This window comes from Ascaphus truei, chromosome 7 (assembly GCF_040206685.1).
Source record: "Ascaphus truei isolate aAscTru1 chromosome 7, aAscTru1.hap1, whole genome shotgun sequence".
Classification (NCBI taxonomy): domain Eukaryota; kingdom Metazoa; phylum Chordata; class Amphibia; order Anura; family Ascaphidae; genus Ascaphus; species Ascaphus truei.
The window spans coordinates 87,714,061-87,733,902 of NC_134489.1; the positions used below are offsets into that span (position 1 = coordinate 87,714,061).

Below are 19,842 nucleotides of genomic sequence, written 5' to 3' on the forward strand. Positions count from 1 at the left end.
CAAATTGTGCAGTGCTACATGTTTTTCTGCTATACATGAATTGGATTAAAATGTTCTCCTGCATTTGGAATTGGGCTTTTGTGAGCATAATTCAATGTTCTAATTTGTATGCAAATTTAAGAAAGTCTGAAGCACCACCCCAGAATAATCAATCCCTTAAAATCCTCATTTGTTTTACATAAAGACACAGGCCAAACTAAAACGTATTAGAAAATCACTGAAATAACTATACATTTAAAGGCATACATTGCTTGAGAACTGGAGTTGAAATTTCCAATTCTGTTTGCCTATGGACCTGTGCCCATTAAAGATAAAAGTAAAATGAAATGTTCACGTTGTTGCAGATTATACAGAACTTTCATCAATCACTAGTATTACAGTATTCGCTTTGTCAGGCATTAAATGTTGCAGGCTAACCAACTGAAACCTCACCATGACAATTTAATGGGCGATGATTTGTCTACACCAGTGGTTTTCAACCTTTTTTTTTGTTATGAAACACTAGAATTATATTGTGAAATTCTGGGGAATCCCAAACCTCTTTCCCCCATTTCCCCCATCTCTCTCTTCCTCTCCCCTCTCTCTTACCCTCCCCGCTCTCTTCTCCTCCCCTCTCTCTTAACCTTCCCCCGTCCTGTCCCCCCCCTCTCTCTCTCTTGCCCCCCACCCCTCCCTCTCTTCTGTACAGTATTATCAAAGTTCAGAGTATTTTGTGCAGTGCAGCAGTAAGTGTGTTTCATCTTCTATCTCTCCTTGCTCATGTCTGTCTGTTTCTATTTCCAGTCCTTAGGCGCTCGTTCTATACTGGCACAAAGCCTGTCTCTGCTTTGGCTCAGTTACCTTCAGTAAGGGGGTTGCTTCTTTGAGCACTGGATATCCTTTTTTCACATTGTCACATTGTGCACCTTCATTTCGCTGGCGAGTGAGAGGACACGTTGTTTGATGTCACAGGGTTTATTGAAGAGCTCTTGGGTTTTCCTTGCTCTGTGGCAGTAAGACTGTGGATGGCTGTTGTTCAGGTGAACCTCTCTCTACCTCCTCCACCTCTCTCTCTCTCTCTCCTCCACCTCCCCCCTCTCCCCTCTCTGCTCCACCCTCTCTCTCTCCTCAACCTCTCCCCCTGAACGGAGGAAGGATGGGATTACAGGTAATGCCGACCCACTGCTACTGCTATTGCTGCCAAGGAGCTGCTGGGCCGCCACAGCTGAGGAGCCACAGGGGCTGGGACAATTGAAATTGTTGCCCCAGTTCTCCCCCCTGTTGGGCGCGGAAACCTTTAGCTATGCACATAGAACCCCTGTTAAAAATCACACAATGCACCAGTATGGAGACACGCACAATATTAATATATTCTAAGGATGCAGTAACAAAAGTTGTGCCCGGTGATCACAACATTGGCTGAGTTTATTCAACTGGAGTAACAAGATCTTTCCATTGGCTAAATATAATTCAGATACTTTCTAATTAAACCACAAAATAAACATACAGCTGTAATGCAATGAATGTTTCTTTTTATTAGGTATCTATCAATCAATTATTTGGCTTTTTAATTTATTTTTTTAACTGCTGGGTTGTGTAAAATAATATACCATCAAATATATTTGTACTATAATCAGTCCTGAGATGAGTTCCATACTTTTTTTTATAGTTTCATAGTTACATATTTACATAGTAGATAAGGTTGAAAAAAGACGTACGTCCATCAAGTTCAACCTATGCTAAATTTAGACAACAGATACTTTATCCTATATCTATACTTACTTATTGATCCAGAGGAAAGCAAATAAAAAACCCCAGTGACATATCATCCAATGATATCTCATAAGGGGAAAAATAAATTCCTTTATTTAGGAATTAGGAATTAGGATGGCCTAAGCCATCCTCCCCATTTCTCTCGTCTAAGCCACCCTCCCCCTCTCAGCCACAGACCTTGCCTCCAACTTCTCACAAAAAAATAACAAAATCCGTGTTTCCTTCCCCACTGGTGCCCCCCCCTCTCCCCTCGGCCTCCATCAACCATCCCTACCCACTCCTTCCGCCCAACTTCTGACAATGATCTCCTCTCAATCATCAAACGCTCTCATCCCACCACACCCCCTTCTGACCCCATTCCACACTCCATCCTCTCCTCCCTTATCTCTCCTCCTTCTTCAACCTCTCCCTATGCAGCGGACAATACCCAGACTCCGTCAAAACTGCGGCAGTCATCACTCTCATAAAAAAAAACATCTCTCAACCCTGCCCTCCCACTTTCACCCTATCACACTACTTTCGTACTTCTCCAAACTCGTCAAGCACATCATTCACAACCAACTCTCCACCTTCATCCACACCCATTCCCTCCTTCCCATTGTCCAGTCTGGCTTCCGTCCCTCACACTCTACTGAAATTGCTCTCCTTACCATCCATAACTTGCTCTCCCAAGCTCACCACTCCAAACTCTCCACCATCCTCATCCTCCTTAACCTCTCTTCAGCCTTTGACACAGTCGATAACCTTACTCTCATCTCCACCCTCACCAACCTTGCATCACTGACACCGCCCTCTTATGACTCTCATCCTATCTCTCCCACCACTCCTACTCTCTCACCTTCAACAATTCATCCTCTCCACCCAAGCCAAGTAGGCTTGCCCCAAGGCTCCGTCCTTGGTCCTCTCCTCTTTTCCTTCTACACTGTGCCTTCTTTGACCTCATCTACTTCCATGGATTCAACATCCATTTTTTTACAAATGCCATCCAAATCTATTTCTCTTCCCACTATACTCAACTGAACTTTCCACCCATATCTCTTCCTGCCTTTCTGCCATTTCCACCTGGATGTCATCCCACTTCCTACAAATTAACCCAGCTAAGACTGAAGTCCTCTACTTTCCAGCTTCCTCCTCCTTCTATCCTCCCCAATCCCCACCATCTCCTTTCCCCCCTCACCATCTCCCTCTTCCCTTTTGCTCGAAACCTTGAAGTCACCTTTGAGCCTTCCTGCCTCTTCGCCCAACACATCACTTCCATTACTACAACCACTACTAGCACCTGTCGCTACCACCTATACAACATATGAAACATTCGTTCACTAATTTCTCTCTCCTCGGACAAACTTCTTTTCCACTCCCTCATCTTCACCTGTTCACCCCACTCCCTTTTCCTGTCTCCCCCTTTACTCCTCCATACCCCTCCAACAAGTCCAAAATGCAGAAGCCCGTACACTTCTCAATCTCCCCTGCTCTGCCCACAGCTTCCCTCTCCCAACTTCACTGGCTACCCATCCAACAGTGTTCCCTCTTCAAATTCCTCACATTGGTCTACAAATCTCTCCATGATCTTGTCCCTCCTTACCTTTGAGCACTCATCTCTCGCTTCACCCCTTCATGCCTTCTTCACTCCCTGACTGCCACAACCCTCACTTCCCACCAGCCCCCTGTGCCTCCTCTTGATTCCGATCATTTGCCTTACTCAATGGAACAAGTTCCCCCACCACATTTAATCTGCCTCCTTCCTAACTATCTTCAGAAGCCAACTCAAAACTCACCTCTTCTCCATCACATCCTATGATCCCCGTGAACCTCCTAAGCCTTCCTCTAGTCTACAACAACCCCACCCTCCCTAACACACATGAGCTCCCCTACCTTCACCACTTCCTAAAGTCTCTCCACAACCCTCCAAAGTCACCCACCTCACCAGTCTAATTGCCTCCACTGTCCCCAATGTCAGACCCTTCTCCATGCCACCGACAAGACTAAATCCAGAGACCTGGCCCCAACCCCTGCCCACTAACCAAGCAAGCTCTCAATGCACCTAACCCAGGGGTCGGCTATCAGCGGCTCTCGAGCCGCATGTGCTCTTTCTGCCACTACTTGCTCAGCTCTCTGTATGTTGCCGACCCGCAGCTCCTGCCTCTCTCCCTCACTATCCTGCCGGTAAACCTAATCTGGCCTGATCCGCAGAGGTGGCCTGCTGGAAGGTGTATGTGGAGGTGCCCGTCCAGGAAGCTTGCTGCAGACTGGTAGAAGGGAGGTTCCACTGACAGGCACCTCCGTGGGCACCTTTCAGCAGGCAGCTCAGCAGGCCTCTCCTCCAGGGCAGCCGGTAGGCAGCAACATATTCAGATTCTTTCTTCCAATATCCCTGCCCCCCTCTCTCCTCTCTCCTCTCTCCTCTCTCCTCTCTCTCTCCCACTCACTTACAGCCCTCTCCCTCTCTCTCACACTCTTAGTCCTCTCTCTCTCTCGCTTCCACCCACTCTCACACTCATAGTTACATAGTTACATAGTAGATGAGGTTGAAAAAAGACTTCCGTCCATCAAGTTCATCCTATACTAAATTTAGACAACAGATACTTTATCCTATATCTATACTTATTGATCCAGAGGAAGGCAAACAAAAAACCCCATTAAGGGGAAAAATAAATTCCTTCCTGACTCCAAGAATTGGCAATCAGATTAATCCCTGGATCAACATCCTTCCCATGTTTACTTATTTGGTAGTTATCAACTACTTATTGACCCAATAAAAGGTATACCACCTGCTCCCTCTCCCTCCTTTGTTTCTACATGGAAGAAAGGACCCCAACAGACCCTTATTTACTTACTTTTTTTTAAAAATATCACTTGTGAGCACATTCACATGTCTCAGACAGGTCTGCAACCCCGCCTTTCACCATTATCCGTAAGCAAACAATGCTTCCACTGCAGCCAGGGATTCTGGGAAATGACATGCAAATGAGCACACAGTGTCACCTTTTGCTTCTTATCCATTTTAACATGGAACCCTACAAGCGTATGCCTGCCGCATTACACAGCTTTTCAGCGTAGCCTGGGTTAAAGAAGTGCAGAGCCAGTAAACCTGCTCACAGACAGCTTTTCAACCTTTTGGGTCTCCTCAGACTGAGACTGGTTATACTGGCTGTGCAATGTGAAGCTGGGATAGGTTTTAACCAAATATTAAATAAGTTATGGTGGGTAAAAAAAAGGGACAAAAACCCTGCACCGTTCAGTTTACTGTGTGGTTGAGGGTTTTTGTCTCTATTTATCCACTATACCTTATTTAATGTGTGGTTGATACTTTTTCTTGTAATCATCAAATATACATTAAAATAGTTCCCTTCCAGCACATTAAACACTGTAGATTATTGTTGAAAATCAGCGTACTTGACATAGGAGAGGATACTTGAAAATAATAACAAAATGTATGAGGTTAGAGTTTAAAATAACATAACCCAGATTGGGAAGCACGACTAGTTTGGTGATTTCCTTGGCCAGAGTTTCTGATTGAGTAGATTTGCCCATTTTTCTCCAATTTTATTATTTCAGTTATACTGCTGTCGTCCGCAGGACCAGTAAAATGTAAAATGTCAGATCAAAAATGCATATTCACCAACATATCAGATAGAAAGTTTTATATTGTATTTGATGTCGCGTAAGTAGAAATTAATATTTATTTCCAGGGCCGTCGACAGCGGGAAGCGCAGGGGCACCTGTCCTGGGCATGGTGGCAGAGGAAGGACTGCCCTGGCGGTCCAAACCCGAACGTTAGGTTCTGTCACAAGTTGGGCCCAACTTCCGCTAATGGCTGTCTGGATCGGCCTCCGTCTGGCATCGGATAGGGTCCAGATGGACCCCGCACACCCAGCTCCACAGGTAGTTGGTGGAGGAGAGAGGAGGAAGGGTGTAAAAGAGAGATAGGAGTGGGTGGGGTCGTGTGAGAGAGGAGGGGGATGAGAGAGGAGGAGGGGAGTAAGAGAGGAGTGAGGGGAAGTGAGAAAGGAGGGGGAGTGAAAGAGGGGTGGCGCGTGAAATAGGAGGGGAGAGAGAAAGGAGGGGAGTGAGAGAAAGAGAGGGGAGAATGAGAGAGAGGGGAAAAGAGTGGGAGAGAGAGAAGGGGACAGTGAGAGTAGTGGGTTAGTGAAATAGGAAGGTAGATCGGGGAGTGTGTCAGAGAGAGGAGGAGTGTGTATGTGAGAGAGAGGGGGAGTGTGTGTGAGAGAGCGTGAGGGGGGACTGTGTGAAAGAGAGGGGGAGTATGTGTGAGAGGTGGGAGTTCAGAGGGCCCCCAAAAGGGGGGAGTGGACATATATTCCCCCCCCCCCCTCACTCAACATCCCAGAGATCCGCTGGTGGCCATATATATATATATATATATATATATATATATATATATATATATATATATATATATATATATATATATATATATATATATATATATGAGATGTTCTACTACTTATAATGCAGCTCTTAATTCCAAGTAAATTAATCTGTTCAATCACAAAATAAAACACATTTACAGTACCTTACCCATCTTCCCAAACATCTATTACCAAGACCATATTTCTATTGTCTGTAACTACTTTTGTTGTTATTTTCACTGCTTTGGTAATTGGCAAACTCATATTCTACTGATTTATAAATAGTTATCATTAGAATTTCTGCAGTTTAAACATTTTCTGCCTAACATAAATAGCAAAAATGCTAAATGATTTCAAGACCAGCTGTTTCTTCAAAAACAGTATTGTTATTTAATGTGTATTTTTGTAAGGTTTATGGTTCTTTGAATAAAATGATCTAAATTAGCTGGAAAACATGTTTCGAGCGTGCAGTATAAAGTATCAGTTGTAGCCAGACAGATTGTAAGAACTCTTTAATTTACAGTGCCTTATTTATTCTTCTAGAAGAATATTCTTAATTTATCTGAACTACAGTTAATATATTCTTTACTCACATTTGCTTTTCATTGACGTATTAAATGAAAAGCTACATGAATGAGAGTCTGCTCAGCGTGACAGTGAAACAGCAAAAGAAAATCCTGAACGTCAGAAGCTTTTATTCTTATTCATGTATAGGGAGTGAGCAGCGACAATCATTAAAAGGGCAACTTTAGGTACGTTATTTTTTGTTATTATTAGATTAGTGCTTTATTAGACAAAGGAGAATGGTCTCTAATAGATATGAAAAGTATCACTGGTAGATCTCCTACCTGCCTCTGCCAAAGTTGTCTGCAATGCATTGCCATGTAATGCAAACCCTACCGACTGCTATGTAATGTATAACAAAACGAAGTTGATGATGAGCATTAGGGGATATCTGTACCTGAAACAAATTTGGAGAAAAACAAGCAGTGGTCAAAGTGGCAGATTCACTAAAGTCTGATGCGAGCTATCGTTCCAGCATTAACTACCATTCAAATCAATGGCAGCTCATTTCAAATCCCATTGCATCAAACATTGCTGAATCCTGGGCCAGAGTACCTACAAAATAATAGTACTGTGTCTGATCTGGAGAAATGGGACATCTGTAAAATAATGTAGCAAAGCCTTTTTTACATTCATATTTAGAAATGATTACGCAGTGTTTTTACTTAAAACAAGTTAAAAGGGGATGGACATTCTAAATACAACATTTTTTTTCATTAAAATTAAACTATAGTTTTGTAGATACAAAAATAAGTAGCGGCCCTCTGGTTTTTAAGCATAAAAAATAGTGGTACTTCGAACCCCCCAATATTATTGCACTGGGGGCAATGAAAACATGTAATTTTCCACTCGCTTCAATATAGCAAGATACTTACTGTAGCTCCAATTATTGCAGTTTGCCTTCTGGGGAGAGACAGTAGGAGCAGTTAGGGAGTTATTACTTGATGCACAGATTATAATGTGATGTGATAAATTCTGGGTCTCTGTGAAATCTTCTCTCTTCTTTTTATCCATGGAAGAAAAAAAACACACCATATCTTAAATATTATAAACCTTTCTGGCTATAACTGTATAAAGCAGACGGAAAAAAAATCTTGTGATTTAATTTATGACTTTTGTTCAAAATAGTAAAAATGGCCCCAACTAAAATCCACTGTACACTGTTCATATCTTGCAGATTTCAAGGGACTGAAGGATTTCTGTTTTTTCAATATCCTTTAGGGTTAGAATCAACTCTTTCACCGAATCTGGACATATCTGCATCAAACACTAGGGGAAAAAACCTTGTATACAATAATTCTAGGGATCTGTCTTGTTTTACAATCTTGCAATTAATACATAACCCTACATGTACTGCATTACAAGGGTACCAATGAACTGCAATAACATTTCATTTAAAATACCCACAATGCACGTGTCTTGTTTTTTCAGAGCATCCTAAAGTCACTCTTGGATATTCATTTTGTAATCTAGTTATGTTCCCCTAGAAGAGCCATGAATTATACATAAACCAAATTAACCAATCTGACAGATCAGAAACATTACATGCATACATTCTAGGCAGTTAGCCGTTTTACTGGAACAGTAAAGCTCTAAGAGATTTTTAACACCACAAACAACACCTTTGAGAAAATGAAGACATGCAGCTTTCCAGCCGGCTCTTTGATTTTTCTTCCATTTTAACCACCAAATACAAGCAGATTAACAAATAAAGGGGGGGAAAATCAAGTGGAAAGAGCAAAGAAAAAAGAGTTAGCAGAATGACGTACGGATGGAAAAGTGAAAGGTTTATATAGATGTGCAACGTCATTCCTGTCAAGTGTTGAGATGAGATATACTGTAGAAACAGAAACAGGACTTGCGCTCATAGGTGGTTTGTGATAAATTAAGTGACTTAGAATTAAATACAATAAATAAACTGTGTAATACAACCTTAATAAGTGAGGTTTTGTGCTGCTGGTCAGTGGGAATTGCTCAGACACCAAGCTACATGGAAACAAAAAAAGAACAGCGCAAAAAAACCATTGTGTAGTATAATAAAATAATTATTTATAGTGTAAAGGTGAGTATTGCACGTACATCAACAAAAAGGGTTAATAGCATGACATGTTAGGGACATGTTACCACTCGGCAGGCACAGCAGGATACAGACACCGGTTCCTGGATATCCACCCTCAGAATACCAGTATTCTGAGGGTGGATATCCAGGAACCGGTGTCTGTATCCTGCTGTGCCTGCCGAGTGGTAACATGTCCCTAACATGTCATGCTATTAACCCTTTTTGTTGATGTACGTGCAATACTCACCTTTACACTATAAATAATTATTTTATTATACTACACAATGGTTTTTTTGCGCTGTTCTTTTTTTGTTTCCTTCGAGATATACTGTAGTCAATAGATCGCAAAGTTTTAAATCTTAACCCTGTTGCTGCCAGAGGGGACTCATTGAACTAAAATTATATATCAAGCTATATACACAAATTGATGCTACTGTATCACTGTAGCAAGCATAAAAAGGTGAAATAAAGTATCACTTTAAATCAAATACCCATAAAGAATCACTTTCTTTTCAGACCTAAATAGGAAATTTGTCACGGACTACATGGTGGTGATTTGCAAGGGGATTAAGTTTAAATACATCATGAGCATTGAAAACACTAAAATGATATTACACAAGGCAGGCTATAGTTTTACCATGTGATTTCAGGGGATAATCAATGGCTATGATTGGCCATCAGTGGCTATGATCCACTCGTGCTTGAAGATACTTCAACCCTTTTAGTGCTAGGAGAGCATACTACTGTATAATGTACATTCCTCTGTAGAACAATGCGTTGAAAGTCACTTCAGCAGTGTAAGGGTTTAAGTCTTCCGTATAATTGCTGTCGTCCTGAATCTTCGGATTCACAATAAATTCATTACTATACAATAGTAGATCATAAAAATGAAAAATCTCATCTATCCCTCAAAAAAAAAAAAGAGTATTCCTGGAACACGGTGTAATGCATGAGCTGAACAATCTGTATTTTCTGTTAAATGCATTCTAAATTAGGATTCAAGGACGAACATTGTTTGTCCCCATGACCTTGTTATTGTTAATGCACTTAATGGAAGTGTCTCAGCCTCAGAGCATACAGAATTGCTCTTGTAGTAGCATTCATACAGTATTTATGGCAAATATATTATTCTGCTTTTTCAGCCAGCTGTAAATAACTACATTGGGAGAACAGTTTTGTAGTTGCACTTAATATATACATTCATATAATAAATACATACAGTATAATGTATAATTACATATATGCTACATACAATTATATAATTATATAAAGGTACCTTTTTTCATCTGATGGGTCAATAAACTAGATGTATGTATGTATGTATGTATGTATGTATGTATGTATGTATGTATGTATGTATGTATGTATGTCTTTATTTATATAGTGCCATTAATGTACATAGCGCTTCACAGTCGTAATACACGTGACAACCATATAAATAACAAATAATACAAATAGCACATAATGGGGAGAAGTGCTTCAAACATAAAAGTAAGATTCAGGAAAAAGTCCCTGCCCCGAAGAGCTTACAATCTAATTGGTATTTAGGAAGAACGTACAGAGACAGTAGGAGGGTAGATGTACATGTTTTATTGACATGATGCCTTCAATCAAACAGAAACAAATAAATAAAAAGAAGAAAATAATATGTTTCCATTGTTGGCTCACTGTTCTACGTTGCATAATTCTGCCATTCTCTTTTACTCAAAATCAGCAAATGAAAGGAAAACAAATAAAACAATCATGTGTAGCCCCCCTTTGGGCTCACTATATCATTTAATGGGTTAACTGTGTGGACTCACTCAGGTTTCCTCCCTCCCCATCATGTGATGCAGGATGACTATGCAGAAGGGATTACCACTCACCAGCAAGTCTTGTGACACCTGTCCCACAGGCTGCTCCCGCATGCGCCGGGCCTCCCTCTCACGCCGGCGCGCCGGAAGTTTAGGCCAGCTACTGACTTCCGGCGCTGCCGATAGGGAGACCCGACACGTTTTTTTTTTTAAACGTTTAACTGGTGCCCGGCCACGCAGGGGGCCCGGGCGGCCGGGCCCCCCTGACTCCCTCTCTGATCCCAAAGGCCAGAGTGTATTCCATGCAGGTCCATTTAATATGGGGTATCACTTATTCTATGCAAGAGACTGCAAATGTATCGCTTACTATGGGCAACAAGCCAAATACCTCCCCAACGTGTGAGTGAGAGCTACAAGCGGGATGACGTTTAGAGTATTATATTTTGCCACAAGGTTCTGTAGAGTGAAATGTATGTCAATACCTGTGGCGAATTATAGACAGATGTCAAATAAAGCAACTTTTATCAATTATAAAAGTTTCTGATGTCCATCTTTTTTCTATCTGCTTATTCATGCCCAGCCTGCACCTACCCAGCACCCTGAGCAGGTATGAGTCACTGAGCAATGCGATGTACATACACTAGTCAATCTGATCTAAACTCTTTTGGAGATGGGTTAATGAGGGTTACACATGTAAGAAGACTGCTACATCCAAGTAAATAAAGTAATTGTGAGCAGAACTATCTTCTTCATGAAAAATAACAACCTTCAAGATTATGTAGTAATATAAATAAGTAACAAACAATGTAGGAGCAGTACGTAAGTTCTCTTATTTTCTCTGCATATTTAACCCTACCTGATCACCTCTGTGTATTTTTTTATTCCTTTGCCGTACTTGTCCCAATAGCTCCTCTTTGTGCCTACTCATTGTATCCTATAATTTTATTGGAGAAATATTTTCTCATGAAGTCAGAATCGACCTTCTTCCAGCATCAAAGCATGGCCTCTTGTTCCAGCATTTCACTTTCTGTGGAAGTGTAGTCTTGTTGAAGATTGTTGTTATACAATAAACACAGTTATTTAAAGATTTAATAGTGTGCACAGAGCCGAGACTTTATATAAAGAACAGATTTGCTGGTAGCTTGAAACCTACTGTACATGAAGAAGGGACAAATGAGATTTTTAAAGCCATATATACACTATTACGTATGTGAAGAACTCTCATGTTCGTGCACTAAATCAGCGGTGCGCAAACTGGGGGGCACGAGATTTTTTTGGGGGGGGCCGAGATTTTTTTTGGGGGGGGGGGGGGGGGCGCGGGTGGCTGCAGAGGTCCCACACTCTCCCCCCAGGCATTTAAATTAAATGGCGGGGGATCGCGCGAGGCCTCTGCAACCTCTACTTACCAAGGTTCAGCCGGCTCCAGGACGCATTACCATGGCAACGTGGCATCAAATGACGGTTGCCACGTTACCATGGCAACCGTGACACGTCAAATGACGCCGCGGGTCACGTGACATGACGTCACATGACCCCACGGCGTCAAGGAGATGGGGCGCACCAAGGAGGAAAGCAGGCACGGGGGGGGGGGCGCAGCAAAAAAACTTTGCACGCCCCTGTACTAAATGGTATCACAGTCTGCAATAAAATGTGTACTTCCTCAGACTGAAAGCCAACTAGGTACCTGCACTGCCTAAGGGTCTGCACGTACTGTACCTTCTGTGCTCTAATCATACTTTAGTGGTACAGTCTGTATGTCTCAGTGATCAAATGATTTAACGTTTTAAAAGAAAAAACATAGAGACATAAATTCACATTTTCACTTCAACTTCAAGATTAGATTTCCTTGGAGGAGAATTCACATTCTTCTAACGACTATTTTAAAATAATCGCACTTTCTTCCAAAAAGGCTGAGAGAAAAAGCCAATATACACATAAATTAGACTCAGAAAAGAGACTGGCTGGGAAATAACACTTTGTGGCTGAGAACCATTTCCCATTTTCATTACATGCTTTTCTATGAATACAGAATCATAGTTTGCTACTTTATGTTCTCATTTAAATCAGTCATCTGAAGGATGAATCACGGCCCTGCAGCCTAACCCACTAATATTTGAACTGAGGGTGCATTTACAGAATAGTTTATTTGACTTTACCCATTCAGCTTTGTGACCAAAAACGTTGTGTCCGTTTTGTTGTATTTAAATATGGACATATGATAACAGTATCCCCAGGGGCAGATAGCAAGCAAGTTTCTGTGACGTAACCATAATCTTATTAATGCTGTTAATATGATTTCAGAAAATACAATATCTTTAAACCTTATTCCATACAGATATATAGAAAATGTTGGTAACTTCCCTTCAACTTGGAATGAGGCATCTAATCAGTCATTACAATTTCAGTATAAAAGGAACCTATATTGCAGGCAGGAAATCATAAAACATTTGCAGAATATCTTGGTATCTGGAGGCCATAACATCGGTAACAAACATTCTACAAATCACAGACCAGTATTTACTTATGATTTAAGTCCAGGAAGCATTAAGACTGCCTACATTTGGACTATAATGAATGACTATAATGAATGTAGGTTTAGTATCTCCACCATATATAACATCAACCAAAAACATAATGGAATCAGCTGTTCGGCTGGGCCATATTCCAACCTGAGATACACTCCATCCTACAAACAGCAGCCACTGTACCTTCTTATTTTAACATTGCCCCTCATTGCCTCAAGACTGTAAGCTCTCACGGGCAGGGTCCTCATTACCTCTTTGTATCTGTTTGTGAATGTTTGTTCTCACTTATATGTAACTGTTTTATTATTTTGTAATATACATTACTCTGTACCCCATTGTACCACGCTGCGGAATGTGTTGGCACTTTACAAATAAACGATAATAATAATAATAATAATAATAATAATGATAACTATAATAATATGCACTTTCAAGTTCAGAATGCAAAGCGTTTGTAAATGGATGTTTATTGCGACTCATGAGCGACCTTAATTTGCATGTTGATAATGTCTATGCTTTAATGCTTACTGACTTAATAACTGACTAACAGCTCAGGTTCCATTTTTGTAACCACTTTACCATAAACAGAGAATTGTGTTCTTGATGGGTTATGCAGCTGTTGTTGTTTGGAGGTGTGGTCCTCCTCCCCATGGTTTTAAAGCTCACCCCATCCCACTTTCCAATTAGCAGTTGTTATCATGATCCTGTGTATCACAGACCCAGTATGGTCTTTCTCCCTCCAGCAGAAAAGAGAGGTACATGATAATTGTGTCAGGTAGTGTTAGGACCTGCATACTGGTCATGCCGTGACGTGGCTGCAGGCTTATAACGCTTTAGCCAAAGGGTTTAACTAGATGACCCTTTTTCATGAGCAGATAAGCAGATTGCACTATATGTTGTGTCATTTTTTATGATGCGCTGGCCTTTCTGTTTTTGTTTAGAGAGTTGTGTTCCTCCCACAGTTAAAATCCAATAAGATTTTTGGTCCATTTTGATTTGCAGAGGTTTACAAGTGAACTGAAGGCCATGACAAAACAACTATACTATGTGCAAAAATGAATTTAAGTTATATTTGTATAACAAAAATCGTGTACATACAATGTGAAACAAATACAACAGTGAAAGACCCTCCTCTATGGTTAATGTAAAAATACATATATCTGTTTATGTGCTATATTTGCTTTTCTTCACTACAGCATTGTGAGAGAAGAGATAGCATGGCAACAGCACATTAAAAGGTTAATCTGCTGCCTCTGACCGTCAGTTATTGCACACTCTCCTGTTGTAAGGGTCCAATTCCCTAATCCTTCTTAAAGGATGAAGCATTGCCTATGTTAAATACAGTATATTAAATCTATTGAGTGTCTAACCCTTCTTCACCTGGCTCAAAAAAGACTGGTACAGTACATCGAGGTGTCCTACATACTCTATAGTGTCTCTATGTAACTTCTCAGGGTTCTGGCATCTGGGCTGGCTGGGCCTGTAAGCTAGAAGGGGGTAATGAAGGGCGCCAGTAACTTTATTGATACAAACAAGAGCTTTATTTGTTGCTTTAATTATGCTCCACATATAAGGACATCTTCTCTAAAGACAATAGTAAGTGGCAAATAATACAGTTGCATTTGGTATTCTTCCCCCAGACAGCTCTCACCACTATCTTAGGGAGGTTCTGGACTTGGTACCCTTAGCACTGGGTCTGCATGGTGTTCGCTGTCCCTGCATTTGTTTTTTCCTCCTTCCCACCAGGACCTGTGGTAGAGATACGTCCATTGTCAGGGATACATATCCTGTCATATCCCAAGGCATCAGAAGGGGCTCGCATTTAGAACTGGTCAGTATGGGCCAATCCTGCAGTGCTCCAGAACCCTTTATTTAAAAGGACCCCCCCCCCCGGAGTACCGTCGTGCATCCTCCTCTTTCAGGGCACACGATTAAACTCAGACCATTGGTATGGGCTATGACTAGAAGGGGCACTTTCCCTAATTATAAAATAATAAAGGTGACCAGAAATCCATAAACATATAGCTCTACACATAAACATGACACACTATATACAGAGAGATTCCCATCTGTGTCTTCTCTTGGGATCTGAATCTAGAATCTTTTGCTCTCACTATATATACCTCCTAGTGACATCACTGGTTACCATGCCTACAGAGGGATTAGTTTGGATATTACTGTCAGGAATCGGCGTTCTCCTCGTTCCCCACACAGAGCACTCCCTCCCCGCAGGGAGCCCCTGGACACACAAAACAATCCTGCATTACCGGCCTCCACGGCTCCTCGCCCCTGCCGCCGTCGCGGGATCACTCCCCTCGGCGATTCCTCTGCTCAGCGCCGGGCGCGCCCACGCCCTCCTGCACCATCCACTGGCTCGGTTCACGCGCGTACACGAGTTACGGAGCACGCTCAGTCTGCACACTCTTATTTCTGTCCCCCGGACCTCAGACTCCGACCCCTGCACACTGCACGAGCATACTCAGGTTACTAACTAGACTCACCTGGCCTGTTATGCCTGCACCAATCTGCAGTGTCTCCCTGTATCTCTTCCTGTCCCGCCTCCGTTCCTAATTGGACCTTCCTGCTTTATCTAGCTCCTCTCTGCTCTCAGTCTTTGCTTGACATAGTCTCTGTATGGAAGTACTTCTGAATTCTCTCAGTGTTTTCACAGGTTCTGACGCGGCTTGTACGACTACCCCCTCTGGCTCTCAATCTCGGCACTCCTTGGACAACGCTCACTCTGGTAGCCCCTTGAACATGGCTTGGACTACGACCTATCTCCACTCTCCACTCCCTGACTTCGGCAAGGCATCCTTCACTCCATCTCTACAACCGGTACCGGCAAGTATTGTCTACCTTACTACATCTGGCCTGGCAACGCTTCATACCACACTCCGGACACGCTCTCTTTGCTGCGGGTGCGTGTATTACCACTTCCCCCTTCAGCTCAGGGGACGGGTCTGGTCTGCGGGCAGCATCGGCGTAACAATTACACAGGCATCCTTTACCAGATGACAGGCTAGACACCTTCTAGAAGATGGACGTTGCTAGGTTTCTGCCTAGTCACCCTGTGCCATGTGATGGAAGAGGGGTGTTACACTTTCCAAGCCCACTCCAAAGCTGGAGCATTGTTCTCCTCCCAGTCCAGCTATGTGCTGGATAGCACTAGCTTCATCGGCACTGACCTGATTGGCCCTTTCAGATTTCCCGCCACTCCTGGTCCTGCAACTGGAGCATGTAGCAGTAACTCCACCCCCATCTGTGATTGGCCAATCGCTGTCGCCCATCTCCCATATGATTGGACTGCTGATTAAAGGGACAACTCTTATTGGCCAAACCGTGCTCACGTGGATTTTGTGTGGGGCCCGGTACCTATAAAAGTGCTAGCCGCAGCGACACTTACAAAGATTCAGGTACAGATTCAGAGAGAGTATGGGGAACTCCCAATGTCCTGTGAAACTGTTTGTTCACTATTTTGAGGTAAAACACTGTGGCTGTTGGAGGTCTTCACACATTATCTCTTTGTTCCAGAGCCGTTGCAGCCTGGAAGGACTTTACCCACAGGATAAGCTAGCTTTGGCAGCATCATGCACCTTGTAAGACGGTATGATATGTTTTCCCCCTTTTATTTCTATCAGTTTATGCTTGTCTTGATGTTGCCGTTACCGATTTCTAATTAACTCTTTAGTTTGTTAGTCCTTGTGTCCTGCTAGTGTATATCTAAAATTGAGTTATCTGCACACGTTTCATGACAAACATTGTCTACTCTCCTCCAAAGATTAAACAGATTGATCATATGAAGTGTGTGAAAATCGAAATCTTGCTTAATTTGTTTGTGAGTCTGCACGCTGTCAGCAGGAGCTGTTCTCTAACGAAATTCAAGCTTTCCTCTGGGGATGAGATACAGCACAAGCCTACCTCAAGCTGTGTTTAAATTACTTTTTTTATGTCTTCCTACTAAGGACATTTTCAAGATTTTCGAGACAATAAATTCTTTAAAGGTCATAAAGAGTAGTAGGCCTGCTGAGTATATTTGCTTTCAGTTCCTTTAAAGACATAAGAAAAAAAGCAGGTATTGCAAACGCAAATAACATTTATTTTGTATAGATATGTCCAAAGCGCGTTAAACTATGTATGTATGTTTTTATTTATACAGCACCAGCAATGTATGCACCACTTCACAAAATAGATATTACAATACAGGGATTTTGAATACAAAAGTGCCTCAATTATTCAAGCATATGATATGAAAGGGAATCCTTGTCACCGGAGGGCTTTGCAACGTAAGTATGATTAGAGGTTCCTGCCTTATATTATAAACAGTTCATGATTAATTATTATATTATACAGTAGTGTTAGTTAGGGCCGCCGACAGGGAGTGACAGCCGGGACTACTGTCCCGGGCCCGGCCAGGCAAGGGGCCCAGCCTCCCTGCCGGAAACCATATATTTCTCTTACTCAGGCAAGAAGGGCCCTCCCCTTTTCTGGCTGCCGCCCCCATCTTTCCCTCTCCTCCCTTCCTGCAGGACTGAAGGGCCCTTCCCTCCGCACCGCCCATGTATCCTTCCCTTCCCCAGGCCCTTTGCCGGACCTCCGCGGGCCTGCAGGGCCCTTCTGTGCACTGTCATGCTGCTCCAGCAGGTATATCCAAGGACCCCAGGTAAGCCGACAGGGAGGGGGGCTTGTTGTGTGTGTGTATGGGGAGGGGGCTTGTTTGTGTATTTGGGGAAGGGGGCTTATTGTGTGTGTGTTTGGGGAGGGGGGCTTATTGTGTTTTTAGTTGTGTGTGTATTTGGGATGGGGGACTTATTGTGTGTATATTTGAGGAGGGGGTGTATTTAAGGAGGGGGGCTTATTGTGTGTGTGTGTGTGTGTGTGTTTTGGGAGGGGACTTATTTGGTGTGTATCTGTATTTGGGGAGGGGGCTTATTTGCTGTGTATCTGTATTTGGGAAAGGGGCTTATTGTGTTTGTATTTGGGAAGCAGGGCTTAGTGTGTGTGTATTTGGGCAGGGGGGCTTATTGTGTGTTTATTGTGTTTATTTGGGGAGGAGGATTTATTGTGTTGTGATTGTATTTGGGGAGGGGGGCTTATTGTTTGTGTGTCTATATATTGGGAAGGGGGTTATTGAGTGTGGGGAGGGGATACAAATACATGGGGTGGAAGAGGAGGGGTGGAAGAGAGTGAGGGGGAAGGAAAGGGTGACAGGGGAGTGTAAGAGATGGCTGCAAGAGAGGTCTGTGATAAGGGGGGGGGGAGTGTAAGAGAAAACGGGTGGGAGGAGGGATGGATGGGCTCTTGCAAGGACGGAGACACGTGGGTGGGGGACCCCAGGGGAACCTTTAGTCCTGGGCCCCGGAAAAGCTGTCTGTGTCTCTGGTGTTAGTGCACCAGATTTGTATGTGTAGATAGCACATAGTGGATCACCCCACTAAAAAATCAGTAAGAAACAGGGATACTATGCCTTGAAATGTGGATTGTGAATGATTTATTAGGAATGGCTCGTTTCACTAATCTATTATCCAGCCTCAGTCTTGAAGAAGGAGTTGTAAAAATAACACTGCCCTTTATCTCACTTGTTGTCTAGTAGGATGATATAAAAATCATGTGACCTCACAGAGAACTATATTATAGACTCCCCATGTCATCTCCCAGAAGAACAACTTTAATCCCTCATCAGTTTCAAAACACCTTCCAATGTATGCTGGCTAATATTAGGTTGCTTTTGATGCGTCAATCTTTTTACTTAGCTAAAGATGGCAACTAAGTTGTTTTTGTATAAGGTAACATTGTGTTTTCTTCAGACAAGTTTTATGTGATTATTAATTGTGAACGGTGAAAGACAGTGAAAAGCCATATTCTATACATGTTCTATCTACCTTCACAACTAGTTACTTGCAATGCAAATCTTTTTTTATCCGCCTCTTTTTTAGTTTCCTGCAATGCATATCCATATATAAAATAACAATTTCAATTCAATTTTTATGAAGGATGAGAAAGTGTTTTTCAAAAGAAATACTTTTCTGACAAACGGTTCGCTGAACCAAACAGAATTTTGTTGGGGATAGAAAAAAGTGAAGAAATCTTATTTGGAGCTGCACAGTTTCCTTGATGGTTGAGTTAGAAGACAAAGAACTGTGTAGTTTGATTCCCAATCTTTCCCATCTGTAAACCAGCATGTTATACATTGAAGGCTTCACTACTATGGAGGGGTCAGCTGGTGTGTAGTCTTCACTTGGAAATATGAATAAAAATCTCTAGAGTAACATCATTAGCTCCTCTAAGAATACTATGCTAAGCTTTGTGCCATACTGATATTCTAATGCAAAAAAAAATCTAGTTAACATAAATCATTATTTCTTCAAATAGGAATTGAAACTCGACTTTATAAAAGTAGGGGTACTAAATACCCCCAGTACACCCACTGCCTATGTTCATATAACCGCACCCCTACCTTGTTCCATTTAACCTTACTCCATTCCTACTACAACTTCAGCACTTAACCCTGCTCTAGCAGCGTAATCTCACCTCTTTGGACTCTCTCCAAACATATGACATCTGTTGCTTAATGCCAATGACATGGGTACAGCATTACTGTCCATAAAATATCCCCAGATGTATTTTAATGGGGATATTGGCTCGGGACACCATAAAGCGAGTTGTATGCTGACCTTGTATTTTTTTTATTTCATTAAAAGCAATGCTGCACTTTACTTTTCAAAACAGTTCCAAAATAGTGCGCTCCTTGCTAGTGTAAGAACAAGTGACAAACAAACACA

The 19,842-nt window shown here is 42.2% G+C and overlaps 1 long non-coding RNA gene across 1 annotated transcript in view; it reads left to right on the forward strand.

The window, feature by feature from the left end:
• The window catches only part of LOC142498566 (uncharacterized), a 198,355-nt gene that overhangs the window by 130,330 nt on the left and 48,183 nt on the right, over positions 1-19,842 (forward strand). The window lies entirely within an intron of this gene.